The sequence below is a fragment of the Rhinatrema bivittatum genome, chromosome 5 (assembly GCF_901001135.1).
Source record: "Rhinatrema bivittatum chromosome 5, aRhiBiv1.1, whole genome shotgun sequence".
Lineage (NCBI taxonomy): Eukaryota > Metazoa > Chordata > Amphibia > Gymnophiona > Rhinatrematidae > Rhinatrema > Rhinatrema bivittatum.
The window spans coordinates 258,506,091-258,526,376 of record NC_042619.1 but is presented as its reverse complement, the minus strand read 5'-3'; the positions used below and the strand labels follow the sequence as shown (position 1 = coordinate 258,526,376).

Sequence of the window (20,286 nt, the reverse complement as noted above, 5' to 3'; positions counted from 1 at the left end):
CTTTTCTTTCCTAGCAGCGCAGAAACACATTAAAGGCAGTTAAATTAAAGTACTAAAACTAGCTTCTGCTGCACTGATTCCAGTCAGGCAATGTTTTAACCCTTTCTGGCATCCAGTCAGTGAAGCTGTGCTCTCTGGGGTGGAAATGTTGTTTTATTTGGAGCCTGTGTAATAAAATTCATTTTAAACATGTTTTTGCACGTAGCTCGGTAAAATATGTACATGCACTTTAAAATGGGACAATGTGCCACGCAATACATTTAACCCAGGGCATACTCAAACTTTTCCAATAGTGTGGCCTCAGTACTAACATGGATGTTAATGAGAAAAGTATGAGCTAATAAAGAGTGGAGGAGATGAGCGGTATACAGGTAGGAAAGGGTATAGCGCTGTAAAGGTTCATGGATCCAATTTGAAAAGATTCAATAAATCAGACTTGAAGTCAACACAGTCTTCATTTATTAAGTGATACTTTTGCAGAGAGGTCTTTAGGTCCTCCAACACGGACCGTGTTTCGCCACAAGGGCTGCGTTGGGAGGGATCCAATTTCAGTTCCCTGTTATTCTATTTGTCTCATCCCCCTTTTCTTCTCCCCTGGTTCTTCCTCCTCCTTTTCCTCCCCCCCCTCCTTCTTCCCCCCTCTCCTTCCCCTTTTCTCACTTCTCCCCTTCCCTTCCCTCTCCCCTTTCCCCCCCCTGTTCTCCTTCCCCTTCTCCTCTCCCTTCCCCTTTCTCTCCCCCCTTTTCCCCCTCCCCTCTTCTTCCTCCCCTTCCTTCCCTCCCCCTCTTCCTCTCTCCTCCCTTTCTCCCGTTCCCCCTCCCTCTCCTCTTCCTCTCATTGACCATCACCATCCCCTTCTTCCCTCCCCCCTCCTTATATTCATTTCTATATATTAACCATCGACCATTTTGACCTTACTCCCATTTTTATTCTATTTTATTTCATTTTTTCATCTTTATTATTTTTGCATCTTTTTCATTAATTCTCTCATTTTCCTTATATTTGTTCATTTTTTCATTTTTTCACATTTTTCCTCCTTTTATTTCACCTGTTTCTAAATCTATGCTGTTCTTCATTGTTGAGTGCCTGTCACTCTCTCAATTTAGTTTATCATTATACCGGATTGTAAATGTTTCGCACATTTTTCATGCTTTTCTCTCATGAGATTTTCAGCCTCCTCGCTCTCTTTAAGACCGCGATATTCTTATGCGGCAGCAGCCCTGCGGAGCAGCCATGCTTTTTCATCGAATCGGTGAGTCTGGTTTGTATTTACTTGCTTTCACTCTTAATTCCATTCTGCCCGTTTGCCGTTTTGATCAGTTACCTTTGCTATTTCAGTTCCCTTGTCATTTTACCATAAGCTCAACGGCCCGTTTGAAATGCTGTGGCTAGCTCCGTGTATTTACAGTAAAAAAATGTTTTATTACTCTTCTCATTCAGGTTAAAATTTGAACGTTTCGGTTGAAACCTCTCTCAAAGCTGTGTTGCCTAATTGCAATGTATCCATTTCACTTTTTACATTTCACGTCCATCCAGTATGGTCTCATAGCTACTTAAGAACATAAGAAGATAAGAAATTGCCATGCTGGGTCAGACTAAGGGTCCATCAAGCCCAGCATCCTGTTTCCAACAGAGGCCAAACCAGGCCACAAGAACCTGGCAATTACCCAGCGCGCGCAGGGCCCCTCGCGCGCCGGCGCGCCTATTTTGCATAGGCCGCCGGCACGCGCAGAGCCCCGGGAAGCGCGTAAGTCCCGGGGTTTTTTAAAAGGGGCGGGAGGGGGCGTCTCGGGGGCGTGGCCGAATGACGCGGCGTTTTGGGGGCGTGACGCGGCGTTTTGGGGGCGGCGATGTGGGCGTGGTTTCAGCCCGGGGCGTTCCGGGGGCGTGGCCGCGGCCTCCGGACCAGCCCCCAGGACCGGAACATGGAGCGGGGCAGCCGGCCGGCGTGCGCAGATTTACGTCTGTTTTCGCAGGCGTAAATCGTGGAATAAAGGTAAGGGGAGGTTTAGATAGGGCCGGGGGGGTGGGTTAGGTAGGGGAAGGGAGGGGAAGGTGGGGGGAGGGCGAAGGAAAGTTCCCTCCGAGGCCGCTCCGAAATCGGAGCGGCCTCGGAGGGAACAGGCAGCGCTCGCTGGGCTCGGCGCGTGCAGGTTGCACAAATGTGCACCCCCTTGCGCGCGCCGACCCCGGATTTTATAAGATATGCGTGGCTACGCGCGTATCTGATAAAATCCAGCGTACTTTTGTTTGCGCTTGGTGCACAAACAAAAATACGCGATCGCGCAATTTTTAAAATCTACCCTTCAGTAAACTTGATTAATAGCCGTTAATGGACTTCTCCTCCAAGAACTTATCCAAACCTTTTTTGAACCCAGCTACACTAACTGCACTAACCACATTCTCTGGCAACAAATTCCAGAGCTTTATTGTGCGTTGAGTGAAAAAGAATTTTCTCCGATTAGTCTTAAATGTGCTACTTGCTAACTTCATGGAATGCCCCCTAGTCCTTCTATTATTCGAAAGTGTAAATAACTGAGTCACATCTACTCGTTCAAGACCTCTCATGATCTTAAAGACCTCTATCATATCCCCCCTCAGCCGTCTCTTCTCCAAGCTGAACAGCCCTATCATCTTCAGCCTTTCCTCATAGGGGAGCTGTTCCATCCCCTTTATCATTTTGGTTGCCCTTTTCTGTACCTTCTCCATCTCAACTATATCTTTTTTGAGATGCGGCGATCAGAATTGTACACAGCATTCAAGGTGCAGTTTTACCATGGAGCGATATAGAGGCATTATGACATTTTCCGTTCTATTAACCATTCCCTTCCTAATAATTCCTAACATTCTGTTTGCTTTTTTGACTGCTGCAGCACACTGAGCCGACGATTTTAAAGTATTATCCACTATGATGCCTAGATCTTTTTCCTGGGTGGTAGCTCCTAATATGGAACCTAACATCGTGTAACTACAGCAATGGTTATTTTTCCCTATATGCAACACCTTGCACTTGTCCACATTAAATTTCATCTGCCATTTGGATGCCCAATCTTCCAGTCTTGCAAGGTCCTCCTGTATTGTATCACAGTCTGCTTGTGATTTAACTACTCTGAATAATTTTGTATCATCCGCAAATTTGATAACCTCACTCGTCGTATTCCTTTCCAGATCATTTATATATATATTGAAAAGCACCGGTCCAAGTATAGATCCCTGAGGCACTCCACTGTTTACCCTTTTTTACTGAGAAAATTGACCATTTAATCCTACTCTCTGTTTCCTGTCTTTTAACCAGTTTGTAATCCACGAAACGACATCACCTTCTAACCCATGACTTTTTAGTTTTCGTAGAAGCCTCTCATGAGGGACTTTGTCAAACACCTTCTGAAAATCCAAATACACTACATCTACCGGTTCACCTTTATCGACATGCTTATTAACCCCTTCAAAAAAATGAAGCAGGTTTGTTAGGCAAGACATCCCTTGGGTAAATCCATGTTGACTGTGTTTCATTAAATCATGTAGGCTGGGAGAATGAGAGAGATGTGGAACAACAGTGGACCAAACTAAAAGGAGCAATTACCAAGGCAACTAATCTATATGTTAGAAAAGTAAAGAAAAGCAAAAGAAAAATGAAACCTATCTGGTTCTCCAAGGAGGTGGCTGACAAAATAAAGGCTAAAAGAACAGCGTTCAAGAAATATAAAGGATCCCAAAGGGAGGAGCAGAAGGAAGAATATCTGGTAGAACTGAGGGAGACAAAGAAAGTAATTAAGATGGCAAAAAGTCGAGCGGAAGAAAGGGTTGCCAAAGAGGTAAAGAGAGGTGACAAAACATTTTTCAGATACATCAGGGAAAGGAGAAAAGTTCAAAGTGGGTATAGTGAAATTGAAAGGTGAAAAGGATCAATGTGTGGAGAGAGACGAAGAAATGGCAGAAATATTAAACAAATACTTCAGTTCTGTGTTCACTAAAGAAGACCCTGGAGAAGAACCATCACTAGTTAACAAGAAACTAGAGGGGAATGGAGTAGATTTAACTCCATTTACAGTAGAGAATGTATGGGAAGAGCTGGGGAAACTGAAAGTGGACAAAGCCATGGGGCCTGATGAGGTTCATCCCAGGATACTGAGGGAGCTCAGAGATGTGCTGGCGGGTCCGCTATGTGACCTGTTCAATAGATCCCTAGAAACAGGAGTGGTGCCGAGTGATTGGAGAAGAGCGGTGGTGATCCCGCTTCCCAAGAGTGGAAACAGAGAAGAGGCTGGTAACTACAGACCGGTTAGCCTCACCTCGGTGGTGGGAAAAGTAATGTGGTCGCTGTTAAAAGAAGGAATAGTGAACTATCTACAGTCGGAAGAATTGCTGGACCAGAGGCAGCATGGATTTACCAGGGGAAGATCCTGTCAGACAAATCTGATAGACTTTTTTGACTGGGTAATCAAGGAATTAGATTAAGGAAGAGCACTCGATGTCATCTACTTGGACTTCAGCAAAGCTGACTGGTGAATAAAATAAGAAGCTTAGGAGTGAGTGCCAAGGTGGTGGCTTGGATTGCAAACTGATTGATGGACAGAAGACAATGTGTGATGGTAAATGGAACTTACTCTGAAGAGAGAGCGGTGTTGAGCAGAGTGCCGCAAGGGTCTGTATTGTGACCAGTTCTGTTCAATATCTTTGTTAGCGACATTGCGGATGGGATAGAAGGTAAGGTTTGTCTTTTTGTGGATGACACTAAGATCTGCAACAGAGTGGACATGCTGGAAGGAGTGAAGAGAATGAGATGGGATTTAAGGAAACTGGAAGAGTGGTCGAAGATATGGCAGCTGAGATTCAATGCCAAGAAGTGCAGAGTCATGCATATGGGGTGTGGAAATCCAAAAGAACTGTATTCAATGGGGGGAGAAGGGCTGATGTGCATGGGGCAGGAGAGAGACCTTGGGGTGATAGTGTCTAATGATCTGAAGTCGGCGAAACAATGTGACAAGGCGATAGCTAAAGCCAGAAGAATGCTGGGCTGCATGGAGAGAGGAATATTGAGTAAGAAAAGGGAAGTGATTATCCCCTTGTGCAGGTCCTTGGTGAGACCTCACCTGGAGTACTGTGTTCAGTTCTGGAGACCGTATCTCCAAAGGGACAGAGACAGGATGGAGGCGGTCCAGAGAAGGGTGACCAAAAAGGTAGAGGGTCTTCATCAAATGACTTATGAGGAGAGATTGAAGAATCTAAATATGTACACCATGGAGGAAAGGAGAAGCAGGGGTGATATGATACAGACTTTCAGATACTTGAAAGGTTTTAATGATCCAAAGACAATGACAAACCTTTTCCGTTGCAAAAAAAAATCAGCAGAACCAGGGGTCACGATTTAAAACTCCAGGGAGGAAGACTCAGAACCAATGTCAGGAAGTATTTCTTCACAGAGAGGGTGGTGGATGCCTGGAACGCCCTTCCGGAGGAAGTGGTAAAGACCAAAACTGTGAAGGATTTCATAAAGTCTAGAGGATTTCCATAAAGTCTAGAGGAAGTGAATGAAGAGAAGAGGCAAGGGGGTGGCTTGCGGGAATGACGGCTACTACCTGGAGATGAATATCCTTATTCAATAAACATACACACGGTTAATGTGACTCCAACATTGCTCTATGCTTCAACAGCAAGAGGAAATGTGGAAAAAGGATTTGCATCCACATAAAAGCAGGGGAGTAGCTTGCTTGTTACAGCGGTTACTACCCCAAACCAAAAATGCCTGATACTTCACTTTCAATGCATATCCAACATAGCTCTATGATTCAACGGCAGGGGGAATGAAGAAAACATGTTTTATATTCAGACATCTACCAACAAGGACTGAATTACATAGTCTGGGTAAAACAAATAAGCATGGGTGTAGCTTGCTTGTTACAGCGGTTACTACTCCAAACCAATTAGCTGGATACTTCACTTAGATGCAGCTCCAGCACTGCCGGGGGGTGGAAGGGAAATAGAACCAAAAAAAATTATTTATAGGGACAAGAGTAACAGAAAAGTATGAAAAAAAAAGTGTGAAAGTTTGCTGGGCAGACTGGCTGGACTGTTTGGTCTTCTGCCGTCATTTCTATGTTTCTATGTCTTCGACCTGTCAAGCTTCGATGTTCCGATGTCCTTGATGTACCTTCTTCCAGATCTCGTCAAGTCCCAGATGTCCTGTTGCTCCACTTGTTCTGTTCGTCTGATCCCTTGAAGTCCTAGATGTCCTAATCTCCTGATGTCCAGATGACCTTGTATCCAGATGTCCTGATTGCCGGCAGCTCAAGTCTCCGGAAGACCCTTGCTTTTAATGCTCCGAGTCTTGTATCTTGAATCCTGAGGTCCTACTCTGAATCCTGAATCCTGTCCGGGTCTTCGGAGTCCCTTGCATCTGCCTCTGTCTTGACTAAGAACTCTGCCCAAAACCTGTTTTGTTTCAGCATGGTCCGTGCCTTGCCTTGACTGGCTGTGGAGGACGCACCCCTCGGTGCAGGCCTTGTCGGAGTCTTCATCTTGAAACCTCCAAGCAACCTGAGTCTGGAACCACCAGCATGGTCCATGACCTGCCTTGATTGGCTGTGTAGGGTGCGTGGTATGACAGTACCTATTCAGAATTCTTGATCTTGACTCTGTCTGAGTCCTTCAAGTATCCTGAGTCTCGTCTCGACCTCTCCAAGTATCCTGAGTCTTGTCTCACCTCTCCAAGCAACCTGAGTCTTCGTCTGAATCTGTCTGTTCCAGCCCTCAGCCTCTGTCCGTCCTGTTGCATCTGCCATTCCCATACTATAGGTCCGAAAGGGCTATCGAGTGGCCGGAGGGCTACTCCAGAGACCAACATTGCGTTGCTGGGTCTCTTTGATGCGATCAGGTTCGGCAGAGGCCAGGGTCCTGCATCTCCAGCCTGTGCTTGGACACTCCTCGCCTGCCTTGGCGCTTCCTGGAGCTCCTCTGCGGTCGCGTCGTGACCCAAGGGTACACAGTCTCCTCAGAAATGGGACCGCTCCCATAACAGTCTTATTTGCATATGATGCTCCCTGATTTATATTTAGGTGCAAACTAATTTTAACACGTACATGCTAATATATTGAGGGACCATCCTAATGTGCACATTGAAGTCTGATTGTATAACACACTAGTTTTAATATGCACAAAAACATTTATTGTGCTCATTAAGCTTTATTTGCATAGGTTCTTTGGCACACTGCTATAGTGATCTCACAACGAAAGTGAATAGGGTGAAATCTAAGGCAATAAGTTACACTAATGACTGAGTAGAGGAGGGCAAAGAAGATTAGATGAAAAGGACATCCCTAGGAAGGCCAAAAATAGAAGGGAATTTAAAAATGGTACACACTTATCCTCTCACTTTACATAGCACAGAAATAAGCAAACCATCTTATCATGAACCTCTTGGTGAGCCTGTAGCAGCAGAGCACAGTGCAAAGCAAAAGAGAACCTCTGCTCTCTAATCCAGCTCCTCCTATCCTCTTAACCCCCTTCTCCTTCTGTCTACAGGAAACAGGGGAGGGGCAGGAATGAAGCTGGAGTAGATAGCAGAACAAAAATTCAGATTTTGTCTGCATATTTCTATTTCTAACTTGTGATCCCTTCTTCTGTATTTGGTAAGAGTCTGTGATCTGTACGTTTGGCTAAAGTGAAGTATACTGCTGACTTGTAGGTTCTGTGTAGGGATCTGTAGTAGTCCAGATTGTTCTGTTTTCCCACTTGATGTATTGGCATTTTAAGTCCAGGCAAAATAATAGGTATTTCTTAGGATCTTTTTTTCCGTCTGTGTCCAAAAATCACAGATGACTCATTCATCAGATACTTAGACATGATTTTTGAAACATATTAGTATTACGTATATCTATAATCTATAACTATCTATATATTTAAGAAAGACTTGTGTCAGTCGGTCGGTCACATTGTTGTGTCTGTCTGTGGCCACCAGGTTTCACCTGGAACAGTGAAAGGTGCAAAGACAATATGCTCTGTCTGCAAAGCCCTGTCACGTACACAAACACACTCATGCACACAGGCACACACATATGCGGACACAGGCGCACACACATACACACACACACAGATATACATCATCCCACACACAGAAGTACAGTCAGCCACAGGCACAGGCGCACACACATACAGGTGTGCACATGCAGGCACAACAGGGATAGAGGGCCAGGTTAGGCTGTGTACCCTGGGTGAACTTGATCTTGTGATCAGCATGTGGAAACTTGTGTGTGTGCAATGGAGAGAGGCAGTTTTGTCCAAAAAGGACCTGTGTGAGCTTGATAACAAGAAGATTGCAGCAGGCAACATGAGCAACAATGTGATACCACAGGCACCGTGGTAAACCTTATCAGTACTGAACAGGCATATACCCCATACTAAGGAAAGGAACTATACTGGGAGTAGAGGGGAGTAGGGTAACTGGAAATGTACAAGAAATCTAATGATGCATGACGAAAGGGCTAAAAATGGTCAGAGAACACAAAGGGCCGGATTTTAAAAGGGTTGCGCGCATAAGGTACACATATAACCCTTTTAAAACGCCCCTGCATGCGCCGAGCCTATTTTGCATAGGCTCAGCGGCGTGCACATGCCCCGGGACACGTGTAAGTCCTGGGGCTTGCAAAAAGGGGCAGTCAGGGGCGTGGCCAGGGGGCGTGGTGTTGGCTCGGGGTGTGTTCGGGGGCGTGTGGGCGGTCCGGGGCGAGGCCGAGTGCCCCGACATAGCGGCCTGTGTCGAGGCCTGCCGCGCCAGCAGACAGCCGGCACTCGTAAGTTACTACTGCCAGTAGTTATGGCAGGCGTAACTTTTCGAATAAAGGTAGGGGGGGGGGGTTTGGATAGGGCCGGTGGGGTGGGTTAGGTAGGGGAAGGTGCGGGGGGGGGGGGTGTGGAGGGATCGGGCAGCGCGCGCAGGGCTCGGCACGCGCAAGGTGCACAAATGTGCACCCCCTTGCGCGTGTTGACCCCGGATTTTATAAGATACACGCGGCTACGCGTATATCTTATAAAATCCAGCGTACATTTGTTTGCGCCTGGTGCGCAAACAAAAGTACGCGCGCGCGTAGATTTATAAAATCTATCCCAAAGTCTATAACATGAAAAAAAATGTATATAAGCTGAGCTGTGACATGCATTCAGGAAAGGAGGTAAATATCAGGCTTAATCTAGCCTTCTGAGAAGGCAGGCTGCTTTCGCAATACTTTGTGCTCTGAACAAGGCATCTCAATAAAGCTTAGGTCTATTGCTTATCTTGTGTCCTGAGTATTGGTTACTAAGAGCAAAACACACAATACATAGAAGCTGTTAATAACCAGGCAACCCAAGCAATGCCAAGTAATAGTCGCTAATATGCTCTGTGTGTGAGCCTTGTCTCTCATGGTCCCACACACATAGGGTCAGGTAAACATAGGCACACACATGTGCGACAAGTTCACATGTGCACATACAAGAGCATAAAACTGCACACAAGCATACATACAAACCTGCAAAACTTGCATAAGTGAGCATGCAGAGATATACATGCTCACCTAAGCTCATACAAGCATGCATAGGCTCTCAAATATGCACAAATTGGCATTTGTACACACACACACACACACACATATATATGGGCACACATACAGGTAGGCACAGGCAGACACACACATACACACAGGCAGAGGCACACACACAGGTAGACACACAAACAGAGGCACAGGCACTCTCACAGAGGCACAGGCCCCAACACTCACAGGCATAGGTCCCCACACCCACAGGTACAGGCAGGCAAATGCAGACACACAGCTACACACACAGGCACATAGGCTGTTATAGACCAGAGTAACCGAGCAACGTTGAGAACCTTTTCCTAGTAGATATATATACGTATGCGCATGCAAACACACACACATACAAAACAAAATGTAACATGTACAAGTATGAAATCCAATTGATTTTTCAAGATTGTTCTTGGAAGGCTTACTGTGGGAAAATTAATTGAGGGAGAGGGTATCAAGGCTGAAGGCTGAAGGACATAGGCACTCAAGCCTGTCCTGGAAGATCCCCAGTAAATCAGGTTTTCAGGCTACTGCAATGAATAAGCTTGTGTGAAAGAAGGGTGGGGATGCCTACGGGTCTGTGGGTGCATGATGGCTCGCAGGTCCCATGCTGATTTCTGCCATCACTGCACAAAGATCTACAGCATTGCAGCCCAAGGAGCATAAGAGGGAGGAGAGAGAAGAAAGGGTGAGAAGGGATGGGGCTGCTGCTGGGCAGAGGATGAAGTGGGAGCCAAAGAAGGGAATACTGCAGAGCCAGGGGATAGGGGGCAGACTGAGAGGGCTGCTGCTGCTGGGCAAGGGGTTGTGGGGAAGACGGGGCTTTTTTTGCTGAGCAGCTGGTTAAGAGATTCGGGCTGCTGCTGGGCAGAGGGAGGGGTGGAGAGAGGGGGAAGCTAGGCAAGGGATGGGATATAAGGGTGGTGATGCTGGGCAAGGGAGGGGTAATAAGGGGGTGTTTCTGGGCAAGGGAGGGGTAATGAGGGGGCTGCTGCTGGGCAAGGGAGGGGTAAGGAGGGGTAATAAGGGGGGTGTTTCTGGGAAAGGGAGGGGTAATAAGGGGGTGTTTCTGGGAAAAGGAGAGGTAATAAGGGGGGTGTTTCTGGGAAAGGGAGGGGTAATGAGGGGGGTGTTTCTGGGAAAGGGAGGGGTGGGAGAGAGGATGGATCCTGCCGAAGAAGGAATAAAGGAGAAGAAAGGGGAGGATGCAGGACAAGGAGCTGATGGAGAAGAAAGAGGGCAAGGAGTTGGTGGGGGAGAAAAAGGGGAATGCTAGTTAAGGAGTGGGTGGGAGTGAAAGGGGGGATGCAGAACAAGTAGTGGGGAATGAGAGAAATAGGGGGGCCCAGGACAAGCAGTGAGGGGGAGGAAAAGAGGAAAGATGCAGGACAAGGAGTGAGGGAGGGAAATGCAGGGAGTGGAGTGGGAGAGAGAGGGGGTGGGGGTGATGCAGGGCACAGAGTAGTTTGGGAGGAAGAGGGGAACTCAGGAGCAGGAGTGGAGGGGAAGAGAAAGAGGGGTGTACTGGGTAGGAAGGAAAAGAGAGGGGAGCTGCTTTTGCTGTGCCGAAGCAGCCGTCGGTAAGTGCAGACGGGGAGAGGGCACGATTCTGAATATTTGCCCCTGGCGCTGCGCTCTGGCCTCACCCTGACCAGTCTCTCATCTCCATGACTAGGATGCCAGGGCTGCTCTCCTGCATCTAGCCAAGGGTGAATTGTTATTTAAACCATAATCCTTGAGAGATTGTTCCTTACCAGCATTAAAAAGCTCAGTCCAGCACCAAGGATGGTTAACGCCGTAATAAACTGCTCATTAACTGCAGTAACAATGAATTTTCAGGGGATTATTGCTATTATAAACCTTAATCAGTGGTTATAGCAGCAATAAAGTCTCTCTCTCTCTCTCGTTTTTTTTTAATAGGTACTAGGGCAGCTGGGCTGCTGTGCTGGAAATAGTTTTTGATGTGGATGATAATGGACAAATTTTCCACCCCTTTGAATGCAGGAAGGTCTTTTCTGGGGTTTGTAATCCCTTAATGAAAGGGCAGGAGGTGAGGACCACGCATGCTCAGAAGGGTAAGGAAGTAGAAATAAAGGGATTTGCATGTTAACCAGGGAAAATCACATTTGCCTTTTTTTTTTTTGCCAGAGCACTGCATCTGGGGTCATGAATTAATAAGAACAATTTTGGTTTATATAAGGACTATCCATCTAAACTGACTTCTGTTTTTTTTTGCAATTGCATCAAACCCCCTCCTGGCTGGGAAGCCTGGCTGCTTGTTTGATCCCTATGAGAGTTTCCAAAGGATCAGGGAAAGAACCTGACCACACTGCTGAATTACAGCTGGGAAAACTGAGGCACTGGGAGATAAACTGGCATTGCCCAAGGTGCCACAATGGGTGAATAGCAGAGCCTGGGAGTAGAACTGAGGCAGAGTCCTCAGGGAGAGTTGTGAGACACTGGGATTGGAACTCAGGAATCTCAAATCCTCCCCTGACTCTATCGGCTGCTCTTGCAAGTCCTGTTCTAATCCCAATTTCTAATCTCGCAGCAGGGTGCTGGGTGTATAATGATCTGCCTCCCCTCATTCTCAGCAGGTAATTTTATAACAGCCCGCATAGGGCTATAGTCTGCCGGAAATTTAAAAAACAAGTTACATGTGTACATCCTCTTTGAAAATGAGTGGTTATGGATGTACCCCAGTGAGGTATACGTGCACACATACACACCTGCTAGGGAACAGGCGCAAATTGTATGCATACATTTATATACATACTTTTCTAAAACTGGAAATATGTATGTAAATGGTTTTCCCGCCCCCAACTCCTGGAACACCTCCTTGCAGTGAGCATAAAAGCATGCGTGAATCCCTTCATGCGCCAAACCACGGACAATTTTCAAAATAGCCAGTTTTATGCATAAAAAAATTAAAAATAAAAATAATAAAAAAAACAAAACCTGGGTAAATGCTTTTGAAAAGTCAACCCCTAATATATTATTATTCATATGGAGGCTTTCAAACCTATCCATGGTACAGCAGTTGCATGCACAAGTGGATGCTAATATTTGATAAATTGCTTTGGGAGCTGCACAGTTTATAAGATATCACGTATTTCTGCTGTGAAAGCACGCGCACAGATTTCAGTGCACGTGAATATTTGCAATGTAAGAAAACACTTACTGGCCCTTCTGATTTATAACATACTCGCATATATTCTACATGTGAAGTCATGGTGACTTTGTGCGAATAGGCACCCAGAATTGAAAGACAGAAGTATTTTATAATGGATGTGTAAATACTGTTGGAATATATTTGCATGTGTACTTGGAATCACCAGTTCGCTGATACCTCCGCCAGTTCACAGTCCTGCTCCAATTCACTTAGACCCTCTAGCACTTCATCCCGAACCCCACCAGTTTACCAAGACCTCCCACCCAAAAAACTGCAGACAACAGACAAGTCCAGTTTCACTTGAGCAAGTCCATTAGCAGGTGTAAAAATGTGCAATGACATTCAGTAGTGCACACGCGTCTGTCTCTTACAAAACAGCAACCACCAAAAGTACTTTGGAAGCCCTGCCCCGGACCGCCCCTGTTTGATCTTGGTAAAATGTATGCAAGAAACCGAAGATATGCATGTAACCCCTCCTTAGGGGTAGATTTTAAAAGGGCGTGTGCGGGCGTACATGTGCGCGCGCTACCCAGCGCTCGCACATGTACACCCGATTTTATAACTTGTGCGTGCAGGCGCACGCACAAGTTATAAAATCCGGGATCGGCGCGCACAAGGGGATGCACAATTGTGAACCTTGCACGCGCCGAGCTGTGCTGCCTTCCCCCGTTCCCTCCCAGGCCACTCCGAAATCGGAGCGGCCTGGTAGGGAACTTGCCTTCCCCCTAGCCTGAACTTCCCACTCCTTCCCCTAACCTTCCCCCCCCCCAGCCCTACTCTAACCCCCCAAAAAGGTTTTATTGTACCCAAGTTGCACACGCCGGCAGCCTGCTGGCACGCGATCCTCCGACACAGCAGCAATGACCGCTGTGTCGGAGGCCTCTGGCCCCACCCTGCCCCGGATGCCCCGCCCCGCCCTCTCCCCACCCCTTTAGTAAAGCCCCGGGACTTACACACGTCCCGGGGCTTTGCGCGCATCGCCGGGCCTTTTTAAAATAGGCCCGGCGCGCATAAGACCGGTTATGCATGTAACCTTTTTTAAAATCTGGCCCTTAGCGTACGAGTCTGGTACAGAGGGAGACATAAAGTTATTTATAAGTTCTTTAGGGCAGGGACCCTGGCTAGATTTTCTTCTCTTCCCATCCCAAGGTGTAGGTGCTTTGGACTAGAGGTGGAAAGGAGTCCTCTCCGGTCCCAGTATGGGGTGGCTGGAATTTTTAGCTGATTTTCCCTCATTGTACTTGGAATCACCAGTTCACTGATACCTCCGCCAGTTCACAGTCCTGCTCCAATTCACTTAGACCAGCGGTTCTCAACCTGTGGGTCGCGACCCCTTTGGGGGTCGAATGACGATTTGCTAGGGGTCGCCTAAGAGACCATCGGAAATATGGGTTTTTTGTCGCTCCTCGAGTCACTCCCTCCCCTCACCGGATGCAGTAAAAAAGTTCATTCTGCACTCCCTCGCTCCCCGATTGGCCGGTGCTGGGCAAAAGGGACTTGCTGGATCCTCTAGGCCAGTCTAGTTAGACGCTGAAACCTCTATGTCCCTGCCACCATACCCATTCCAGGAGAGCATACACCGTCACACGCCAAAGGGCCACAGTTCCATACAGTAAGAACACAAATAGTATGTGCTCAGACAGCATGTGCCCACGTAGCTCATACCGAATACACTCAAATAGTACGTGCTTCGGCAAGCCCCTTTTGCCCAGCACTGACCAATCGGGCAGCGCACCTTTGCTCCTCGAGTCACTCCCTCCTGCTATAAATGTTGGATTGCGTTGGAAGAGGGGTAGTCTTATACGGCGAGTATATCCCAAACTCTATATTTTAACTGTAAAAGTTGGGGGTCGTCTTATACGCTGGAAAATACGGTATATACAGTACAGTTACTTAGGCCTATGAACGAAAATAATTTTACGGTTGGGGTCGCCACATAGTGGGGAATTGTATTAAAAGGGTCGCAGAACTATAAAGGTTGAGAACCGCTGACTTAGACCCTCTAGCACTTCATCCCGAACCCCACCAGTGCCAAAGAAACCACATTCGGACCATGTAGTCAGTGTCCAAAATAAATCTTTACTGATAGTTTCGTTGAATGGCACAGTTAAATATGGCAAATCACACACCACAGTCTCTGCAGTTTCTCTCTTAATTACAGCTCCTTTCTCCTCTATCTGTGCATTCGTCTTTATTAAGCCAAGGATCTGGATTAGATGTGCAGTGGTCCCTCTGGGCCAGGCCCCCTTGAATGGTCGGGAAACCCCTCCCGATGGCACAAAAATCTATCCTGGCCCAGAATTCAATGTCTCTATCCCTCAGGGCTTTGGTAGATGCTGGATGGGGGTCCTCCCTTGAATGTGGATCTTTTACTCCCAGTTAGTAGATTAGTCTTTTGGTGATATCCCTGGTGGTAGGAATCCTTGTGGACTGCAGGGTTTGCCAGTCCCCTTGATAGGCAGAAAAAACACTTCCTCCCTAATGTTGGAAACAAATCTTCTTTTCCCAGCTTAGATAATCAGGAAATCCTCTGCAGCGGGTCACTACACCCCTTCCTCACTGAGGCTCAAACAGAGGGCAGATCTTCCCTAAACACTGGGCGTCTTCAGCTCAGGGTTCACCAATCCCTGGCTTCGGAAAGGCCCAGGCCTCCAGCAGGGCTCCTCTAAATAAATGTTCAAAATCCCTAAATAGTCCCAGAGGAGCCACTCTGCACCTGGTGAGGAGAGTACAGCAGCGGAGCCCTTTGGCCTGTCCTGGAGGGGTCTCAGAGGATTTCTGAGGCTCCAGGTAGGCCTAAATCTAACTTAGAAAAAATACAACCTCTTTCTGACTTCCAAATAGTACTGCCCCCCAGAGCCTATGTCAGAGCTCTGCTATAAAACCTCAGGATCAGTGGGAGGGCTGTCCATGAATGGGTACTCCCCTAATTATTTCCCTAAGTGCACTAGACTGTTGCAGACATATTAGTAACCCAAAAAGTGGTCTAGGTTACATGCACATACTCTTGATGTTTATAAAACAGCATATAATCCCATCTTGCTGCTTATACACGGATGTGTTCGTTTTTACGCACAAAAGCACTTTGAAAATCTACTCCCTAGTGCTAATTAGTACATGCAGTGCTAGGTAAGATACACTAGTTTAGGGAAATTTCTGGTTTATTTTATTTTATGTTATTTACGAATGTTTTATGATATAAAGTAAACTGCTTGGTTTCTTATGGGATTACAAGTGGTATTTGCAATCTAATAAATAATAATAATAATGCAAAGGTAAAATGTAAAGCTGAGTTCCCTTCCTAAAAGAGCTTACACTCTCTAAGTCTGTATATTCACAAAATAATCACACAGTAGCACTGTAGTACAAGAAGGACATGCACATGTATGCAGAAACCATACCGCGGGTCTTGAATTCCAGAGCCTGAGAATGGATGTAATATGACCTGGTTTGGAGCAGAAAACAGGTCTGTGGGTGAAGAAGACTGGACTTGGCCAGGGTTAGGTCTGGGTCAAACCGTTTCTTTCAGGTCTGATTTCCACTCCGCAGCCCCATGAAGTCTCCCTTGTCAGCATTTTCTCATCTCTCTTCCAAGTTTTCCCTTGTTTAATAAGGTCAGGAAGGACGTGTCTTGCTTTCTAACCTAACACAGTTCTGACTTTTAACAAAATCAAGGACAGATGGTGGTGGTTAATAAATATACCTATTTATAAAGTGTTTCATTTTCCAGCTCTTAGGTACAGGCCCTAGACTTGGAAGAAGTCAAGATGTGGGTAATGATAAAAAAAAATGTAAATGAATCTGGTTCGTGGCAGTCTTATAAAGATGCATGCTCCAGCCCTCACCCCCATCCCAAAAAAATATTTTCCTCCTTCTCTGGTCTAACCCATAAACCTTCTACCTTCACAAAAGGTTATGGCCTTAAAACCTATTTGAAACATCGTTAAGTGTAAATCCCTTCTATCAGGCAGTATCACAAACGCCAAGCCTCTTGCTTTACAAAAGGAATCAGTAATTGTGAGCGGATGAATCTGAAGGAGGGAAAGGGGGAAGGAATGGATGCAAGTGAAGGTGTCGGGAGTTCCTGGTAACGCTGACCTTCATGAGTGACCTTGATCTGGGGGCAGCTGTAAGGGCCTCCAGGTCCTTCCCAACAGCCATGGTGTGTTTGCAGGGTGGATAAAGCCCAGCCTTATGGGAGGAGTTTTCTTGAGTCCATAAGTTCGGGGCTCTGGGCAGAGCTCTCGAAGCAGTTGCTCTTGAAGGTAGTAGGGGTTCGGGAGAGGAAGAGTGGGCTCTCTGAAGAGGTCCTCCAGTGGGAAGGTCACTTGTTTTTCCACATAGACGTAGTGGGTCTGGTCCTGTGTGTTTTCCTACTGTTTTGGGGAGTGGGGCAGTTTTCCCCCTTTTTCTCCTATATAGAAAGCTCGACCCTCTGCAAACGTTTTTGCGAGCAAAGATCTCCGGTGGTGTATTAGTGATCCTTAGCTGTGTGGCTGTATGCTGGCTTTGTGAAGGAAAGATCTGGGAGTGCAGCTTCTGGAGGGTTTCCATCTCAAGGAGAGGAGAATAGAGTCATTCCTGATGGGCTGCAACACTTACAGGCCCAAGGGAGAATCAGTACATAAGCAACAGCGGAGCTCACATCTGATTCTGGGAAAGTCTTGGAAGCCAGGGAGGCCAAAGCAACACATGGAAGTGGCATTGCTGACTTTTGTGCGTTTGTGCTGGACTTTCTGTTTCTGAGAGACTGTCGTGCTGGAGAAGGACGTTTGGTATTGTCACGGTTGCGAGCCCGTAGGCTGCGATGTGGTTGACGCAGCCTAACAGGCGAGCCCACTAAGGCCCACACCAACAGCTGGCAGGTGCTCCCCTTACAGGAACTGGAGCTGCAGCTTCACCTATGCCAGCCCCTTTCCCTCCGGGTTGAACCTTTGCGTTCCAGGGGCCGGCAGGACTTGGGCGAGTAAAGAGCGGTCTGAGAGAGTCCAGGTACATGCAGGGGTCAGGGCAGGCGGCGAGTAGATGGCACCTGGGGCCAGGCCAAGGGTCAGCACCGGGCGGCAGGCAAGAGCACAGTCAGCTGCACTCACAGATCTTTCCTTCACAAAGCAGGCAGACAGCAACACAGCTGACGACTGTTAACATGCTGCTAGAGATCTTTGGTCATAAAAAGATTAGCAGGGGGGTTAAGATTTCTATCTTTTGTGAGAAAAAGGAAAGAAACTGCCCCACTCCCAAAAACAGTAAAAAAAAAAAACCCCACACATGAACAGAGGTCCGTAGCAGAGGTAAGTGCCAGGCGGCAGGCAAGAGACTGCTCTGGGTCCAATAGCAAAAGTCAGAACCAGGAGGCAGGCAGGAGAAGCAAGACAAGATGGACGCAGAGGACCAAGGCAAGGGGCGGACTGGAGCAGGGCTGAGGAAGGCCGGGCAGAGGGCACAAGGCAGCAGGACAAGGCAAGGAAAAACAAGGAGAAAGAAAGGAGCAAGGCGAGGCTGGAAGGCAACCCACGCGAACAATAGCAGCGGGCACTGCAGGCGGGGCAGGCGATCTGTGGCTGAAGCAATATGTTGGTGGCAGGGCTGGGTTTAAATACTCAGCTATGTGACATCGGTCTGTTTTCCCCACTGTGGAGCCTATAAAACGGAGGTGCGCTTATGTGCGCGTGCTTAGGGAAGCCCAGGGTGGCATCTCGCCCTTGTTCATGGCGTCAGAGGCCTTTGGGGGGTGGCACGAAGCGGCCAGTCGCAGGGTTTTCCCACAGCTGGCCAAACATTATAGGTATTGCCTGCAACTTTACATTTTTGCTTCAGTAAAACTTCTCTTTGTTCATCGCAACCATCAAATCGCGCGTCCACGTGCGCGCGCCGGGTAGCGCGCGCACATGGACGCGCGCGCATGTTTTTTGAAAATCTACCCCATAGGTTCCTCCTAATTAAGGACTGGTATGGAGGGGGAGGGGCACGTTTTGACCAAGAATCAATATTTTCTCTTGATGGAGTATGGAAGGGGGGAGGGGGGTAGTTCAGATATGAATTTTTAGTGCATTTCAAATCCCACCCTAAGAAAGCTGACATTTAAAAAAAAAAAAAAGATAAATTAAAAGTTAATGATTTATTTTATAGTTTCATTATCAGGGTCATGTTACTGCACAGCATTTCAGGCATGCCATTTGTGCAAACCCTGCTAATTAAAATTTATATCTTCCTTTACTGGCAGCATATGAATCTCTTAGCCGGCCCTCTGCTTTCTGATAAGCTGTGTTATTTCAGTCGCAATTCACCCTTTACTTATTCCAATTTATGATTTAACCACCACTGATAACTGGGCTATAAATGATAAATTAACTCTCTCTAAACCCAGCGATGACAGGGACAGTCACATGCGCTTAACATGCACCCTTGCATTCAGGTTGGCTTGGAGAGATATCGAGAGAGGGGGAGGAGGGCTGGAGATGGGAAGGGAATTGTGCATTGTTGCTTTTTTCTGAGGGAGGGGGGAGGTAGCTGACTTTTATTTGTATTTATCACCAGTAGGATAGACTGGCATTAACAAGAGAGCGGATGACGCTTTTTGGAGGGTTTCTGCCAGGAAAATACATTGGCCGCTTGGAAGAGAGACACAAGGACAGACTGTATGCCGGCTTCAGGCTGTGAAGGAGCAGGACTAGGCTGGGGAGCAAGAGCAGGGGAACGGATGTATGGAACGTCTTCCCCGTGGAAATGGTGCAAGCAGAAGCGGATACAGACTTCAAGAAAGCCTGGGAAAAGCACGGAGCGTCCCTAGCTGTGAAGAACTGAGGGGAAAGAAAGACGAACTGGAGTCTGTAGTACTGCACCAGGAAACAAATTTGGGCCCGCTGGATGGGCCTTGCACTCCTTATCTGTCGTCATAATCGGTGTTTCTGTGTTTTGGAAGAGCATTACGTGGTTGAAAACCTGGTATAGTTTAGTGGTTAAAAGCACAGAGCTAAAGAAAAACTTGTCCCCTATGTACTGAGAAAGTCATGGGCCTGGGTAATAAACATTTTTCCAGTAGACACAAAATGAGAATCGCCTTTTAATATATCGGGCTCTTAACCCTCCCTGACCTCAAATTTAAAGGATAAACTCTTTGTAGCAGAGCTATGACATTGTAACCTAGCAAAATGTATAAATATTTTTATACCAAGGGCGAAAAGTAGAGAGATTTGAGTACTAACCCTTGTCAAGTCCCAGCTGAGAACAGCCTTTCACCCTTTCCCCTTTCCTCTTATCCCCCAACTCACAGCAGTACCTTATAAATGGCTAAGCAAATGCATTTCCTTCCACGACAGTGTGCAAGACACCACTGCCTCTCCGCAGGTTTCCTAGACATTACACTGACAGGTGCTGCTCGCCAGACCTTGCATTGCATGCACCAAAGATTTTTTTTTTTGTTTTTGTTAACCTTAATTTCTCTGCACTGCAAAAGTTAGAATGAAAAAGGAGATCCATGCTGTCCTTGTGATAAATTATTTGCTGAAGCAAGAGACTCCCTTTTGATAGATTTTAGACTGAAGCTTGGTGAACAAA

The 20,286-nt window shown here is 46.9% G+C and overlaps 1 long non-coding RNA gene across 1 annotated transcript; it reads left to right on the top strand.

The window, feature by feature from the left end:
- The first annotated feature begins 1,152 nt into the window (after window positions 1-1,152).
- Window positions 1,153-19,735, top strand: LOC115091597. Its single transcript, XR_003856781.1, has 3 exons — window positions 1,153-1,252; window positions 11,478-11,632; window positions 19,267-19,735. It is a non-coding gene; the product is annotated as an uncharacterized LOC115091597 (long non-coding RNA).
- Window positions 19,736-20,286: the final 551 nt, after the last annotated feature.